Source organism: Ischnura elegans, chromosome X (genome assembly GCF_921293095.1).
Source record: "Ischnura elegans chromosome X, ioIscEleg1.1, whole genome shotgun sequence".
Classification (NCBI taxonomy): domain Eukaryota; kingdom Metazoa; phylum Arthropoda; class Insecta; order Odonata; family Coenagrionidae; genus Ischnura; species Ischnura elegans.
In genome coordinates, this window is record NC_060259.1 from 19,946,193 (window position 1) to 19,952,192 (window position 6,000).

Genomic DNA, 6,000 nt, shown 5'->3' on the forward strand with positions numbered 1-6,000 from the left:
TCCCTCCTCAGGCCATTTCATTTCGCTGATTCCTAGCACGTCGATATTCAATCTTTCCATTTCCACTTTAAGGTTTTCTAGCTTACCGCAAGTCCTGAGTGATCTCACGTTCCATGTACCTATCCTCATAACTTTATCACAATTGACCGATGTACCCTCTCGGGTAGTCCCCGCCCGGAGATCCGAATGGGGGACTAGTTTACCTCCGGAATTCTTTACCTGAGAGAATTCCATCATGTCAGACAATTTAAAGTTGAGTAGCTGCGCCTCCTCGGGCATACTCGAGAATTAAAAATAGCCTATTACAGATAATGAACGAAATACTTGTACAAGGAAAAATACCATGGGAATGGAAACGAGAAGTAGTTAAGGTATTCCTCAATTGGGAAAAAGATCCAAGGTTACCAAAATCTTACCGATCGATTACGTTACTACCCGTTCTCGGAAAGGTGGCGGAAAGTTTAATCTGTGATAGAATTAATAATTTCCTTACAAAAAATAGTGTAATCAGTAAAAAACAATACGGATTCACAAAAGGTCGAGGGAAAGTAGACGCAATACTAAATTTAACCAACACTGTCAAGGAAATAAAAGAAAAATACGCCCTGGGCATTTTCTTAGACATTGCAGGGGTATTTGACAATGCATGGTGGCCTGGGATACTAAGCTACCTTATTGATATAAAATTTCCACCAAGCCTTTTCAAAGCTTTACAAAAGTATTTTGAAGACAGAAAAGTGGAATTACAAATAGAAGGTACTGAGGTAACAAAAATAACAACTAAAGGGTTCCCCCAGGGTTCAATCCTGGGACCAACCCTATGGAACATTCTTTTTAATAAGTTTTTGGACCTAAATCTAGGTGAAGGAATGGCAAGTACAGCATATGCGGATGATGGAGTCATAATAAATTCTGGAGAGAGCAGAAAAGTGCTAGAAACAAGAGGAACTGCTGCAATTGAAAAAAGAACAAGCTGGGGTAAAGAATCAAAACTAAATTTTGCCGAAGCAAAAACAGCAATGATTCTCCTAAAGGGTAAACTTAAAAGAATGCCAATAATTAAAATGAATAATTTAAACATTAAATACACTGCTTCAACAACATATCTTGGAGACCACATAGGCGAAAGACTAAACTACAGTGTTCACTGCAAGGAAATTACAAGAAAAGTGAAAAAGACATTTTTACCACTGACAAGATTAGCCAAGGAAAATCATGGATACGGTAATAAATCTATGATGAGGCTCTATATGGGTGTAGCTTCGCCTAATAATCACATATGGATGTGAGATCTGGGGTATAGAGATAGAACAAAGACAGAAATCGAGAGAAATGGTCAGAAGAGCACAAATATTGGCATTGCTACCATTATCAAAATCTTATAGAACAACGTCTACCGATGCAATTTGTGTATTGACTGCAGCCATACCCATGCACCTAATTATACATGAAAAAAGAGAAATTCGTCATCTTAAAGATGAATTATAGGATACAACTTCAAAGCGAATAGAACTAAGAAAAATGATTCTACAGAAATGGCAGAAAAATTGGGAGAAAAGTAATAAAAGCCGAGTTACTTATAAGGTCTTCCCAAATGTAGAAGATAGACTAAAAATGAACTACATTGAATTGGAGAAAAATACCGTCCAATTCATGACAGGACATGGTAACTTCGCTGACAAGTTAAAAGGTATTAACTTTAAAGATTTTGGAATTTGTGAGGACTGCAAGAAACTTCCGGACTCATACTGGCATACTCTACCGGAATGCGAAAAACTTAAGAGTGAAAGAACACCATTAACTCAAAAATTAATTGATGCTGGTCTGGAAATGTGTGAGGAAAATCTCGTAAATAAAAACATTTGGAACACCTTTCAAACAGTTTCTGCAGTAATACTTAAAAGAAAAATGGAAAAACAAATATGAATTAATAAAATGAATCTTTAAGACAAAGTGCATGACGTGAACAAAAATTAAATACGAAAACTCATTTCCTCTGATCCATCCTCTACAGAGGTTGGGGGGGGGGGACAGCTGGCCATCGATTGCGGTCGGTAAAATTAAGTTAAAATGAGTTAAGACGTGAAATCCAGAAAAAGCGGCCCCCAGGAATTAAGCTAACGATTCTAGTCCAGGGGGGGTGGAGGAGGGCCCGCGGGGGAACCCCCATACCAGCTACCCGCTTGGACTGCCCAACTTGGTCTACCCGCCTGAACTTCCCGCTTGGTTTGCCTGCTTGCATTGCCCGCTTGCACTGCCCGCTTGGACTGCCCCCTTGGCCTACCCGCCTGAACTTCCCGTTTGGTTTGCCCGTTTGCACTGCCCGCTTGCACTGCCCGCTCGGACTGCCTGCTTGGACTGCCCGCTTGAACTACCCACTTGGTCTACCTGCCAGACCTTCCCGCTTGGTTTGCACGCTTGCACTGCCCGCTTGCCAAGGATCGGCCCTCTCTCCGCTCCTTTTCATCCTGTGTATGGACACACTCACGGCCTGTCTCCAAGAATCACATCCTTGGTCACTACTTTTCGCCGATGATGTCTTCCTTGCCAGCACCACCAGACCCGAATTGCAGCAGCGAACTCAACTATGGAAGGTACGACTCGACAACTATGGGTTGCGATTAAACACCAAGAAGACTGAGTTAATGGAGTGTGGACCTCTAACCGATGGCACGATCAGCATCGACAGAGAGGACCTTGAAAAGGTCGAGAAGTTTAAATATTTGGGCTTTGTCATCAGCAACGATGGAAGCACAACCGCCAACACACGAGCTCGAATTAATGCAACATGGCTGAAATGGCGCCAAGTGACTGGCGTATTGTGCGACCGTCGAATACCCGAACGATTCAGGGCCAAAGTATACAAGACTGTAGTCCACCCAGTGGCCCTATATGGAACAGAATGTTGGCCAGCCACAGCAAATCAAGAACAGGCCATGCATGTCATGGAAATGAGGATGCTGCGATGGATCCTAGACATCTCCCGCCTGAATCACATCAGGAATGAAGGCATTCGGAAAAGAATGGGAGTTGCACCGATCACAGACAAGATGCGGGAGGCTCGACTGCGGTGGTATGGGCATGTGGTGCGTAGTGATGAGAACTCCGTGGCCAAAACAGCAATGCGGCTGAGTACTGAAGGACGCCGACCACGAGGACGACCAAAGATGCGCTGGCTCGACAAAATTAAGGCGGACATGAAGACCATCAACGCCACGCCAGTAGACACCCTGGATCGAGCCAAGTGGAGAAGACTTTGCAGAACAGCGGACCCTGCAATAGCGCGGGACAAACGCTAGGATGAAGAAGAAGAAGAAGAAGAGAATATTTTAACCAAATACGACAATACGGGCTTATGCCAGGGAAAAGTACAATCAACGCCATTAACCAAATGTGTGAAAGTGTGACTAACAGTGCCCAAAAGTATGTTCTGGGAATATTCTTGGACATTTCTGGAGCATTTGATAATGCATGGTGGCCCAGCATTTTAAACGAATTAAGGACGCATAACTGCTCGAAGAACATCTACAACGTGACGAAGGAATATTTTACAGCAAGACGAACCATACTGGAGATGAACGACGCTTCTGCTGCGAAGATTTTAACCAAACGCTGTCCGCAGGGCTCCGTTCTCGGACCTCTGTTCTGGAACATTCTCATTAACGACTTCCTGAACCAGAACCTACCCGGAGATTCGGAGCTAGTCGCCTATGAAGACGACGCACTTCTATTAATCAAAGCGGAGAGCAGGAAAGAACTTGAAGAGAAGGGAAACTCAGCGTTAAAAATAATCTCAGACTGGGGGAAGAAAGAAAATTAAAATTCTCGAGGGAGAAAACAGAAACCACTGCTAAAAGGTAATATAAAACGGAAACTGTTGTATTTGTGCTGGAAATAAATGAGGCTCGATTGGCTCGACCGGCACGCCGCCTACCCCGGCTTCTCAAGCTGAGTTGTTAGCTCGAGGCCAGTTGCTACCCTACCTGCCGCCGAGCCAGTCGGACTCGCTGAACTGTCAACCACGTTGTGTTAAATCATTGAGCCCGGTACACCACAAATGGCGACGAGGATAAACTATGTCGAAACTAGCGTTATTTAACAGATCGATAACGGCTAGGATAAAGGAAGTAATTCTGTGTGATCCAGTAATTCTGAAATGGCTGGAGTAATAGGCTCGGTTGGCGAGTTTGATAGTACGATAGACACGTGGTCGTCGTATGTCGAACGATTTGAATTGTTCGTGGAATGTAACGAGATAAATGCGAGTAAGAAAGTAAGTACTCTCTTAACCGTTGTGGGAATTAAAACATTTAATTTGATTCGTGATTTGTGCACGCCGAACAAACCATCGTCAAAGACGTATAGCGAGTTAGTAAAGCTGGTAGAGGACCATCTTTACCCGGCACCATCATTTATTGCTGAGCGCTACAAATTCAGCAAGAGAAATCAAAATGAGGGGGAGACGGTAGCTGATTACATCGCAAACCTCAAAAAGCTGTCAATATATGCCAGTTCGGGTCTTCCTTAAATGACTATTTAAGGGATCGCCTAGTAAGTGGCATCAGGAATGAGTCGACGAAACAGCGACTACTTGCAGAGGCCAGCTTGAGTTTCGAGCAGGCAGTCAAGATTGCCAGCTCAGTGGAGGCAGCAGAGAAGAACGAAGCAGCCTTGGCTGTCCAAGGAGTCGACAACGGCGGCCGAGTACAGCACATCTCATCGTGGAGAGCAACGCAAAGGATCAACAACCCTACATCGACCACGTCAAACTCAGTGTCCAGGGATGGTGGTGTGAAGTGTTTCTGTTGTGGGCAAATTGGGCATATAAAGAATCAGTGTAAATTGTATGGTGTTACTTGTCATAAGTGTGGGAAGAAAACCACATTGCAAAGGTTTGTCGATCGACGAGTGCGATGACAAGTGCGACAACTGTGCGTAATAATAGTTACGGCCATTCCAGACCACCAAAATGTAAGTCTTTTAATAAGTCTATGTTAAAGCCAAAACACAATTTCGTGGGTTCGGAAAAATGTTCCGATACGCCAAGTGCTTTTTGTGTGGGAAATCAATCTGACGATTTTCACATCGAAGATATTCAGCATATGTTTGTCATGTATGAGGAACATACCGAGAAAGTCAAAGTTGACCTAATAAGGGTAGATATTGTCGTTCAGGGTGAAATGACTACGTTCGAAGTAGACACAGGAGCAAGTGTGACTGTTATTAGTGATACATTTTACAAGAATAATCTAAGTTCTTGTACGCTTTACCCTAGCGAGTTAAAGCTATGTTCCTATACCAATCAACCGATTGTTCCAATTGGTAAAATTAAAGTCAAGGTCAGCTATCAGAATGTAAATAAACTTCTTGATATGTATGTAATCCAAGGGGGATCACATCCGTTAATAGGACGTGATTGGCTTAAAATATTGGGCGTAGACATTTCCTTCAAAAATAAATCCGATCTGTACGGAATTAGCGATTCAAGTAAAATATTTGATAACTTTGATTTAATGGTTAACAATTTAGTAAAAAAGTTCCCTGAAGTTTTTACCAATAAATTAGGCCAGTACAAAGGCGAACCAGTAGAATTAATTCTGAAGGAGAGTGCTAAGCCGAAATATTTCAAGCCAAGACCCATTCCCTTTTCCTTGAAGTCAAAGGTTGAGAGTGAATTGCAACGTCTAGTGGACGAAAAAGTGTTAATGCCTGTACGTAGCTGTAATTGGGGTACGCCAATTGTGCCCGTGTTAAAAGCTAATGGTGACATCAGAATCTGTGGGGATTTTAAGGTCACATTAAACCAGTATTTGGAGGTTGATAAATACCCCATACCTCGCATTGAGGATTTATTTGTAAGCATGCATAAAGGTAGGCATTTTAGCAAAATTGATTTAAGCAATGCATTTATGCAATTGACCTTAGATTCTGAGTCACAAAAGCTTTGTACTATTAGCACACACAAGGGTCTCTTTTCTTATTGCAGAGTGCCCTATGGTA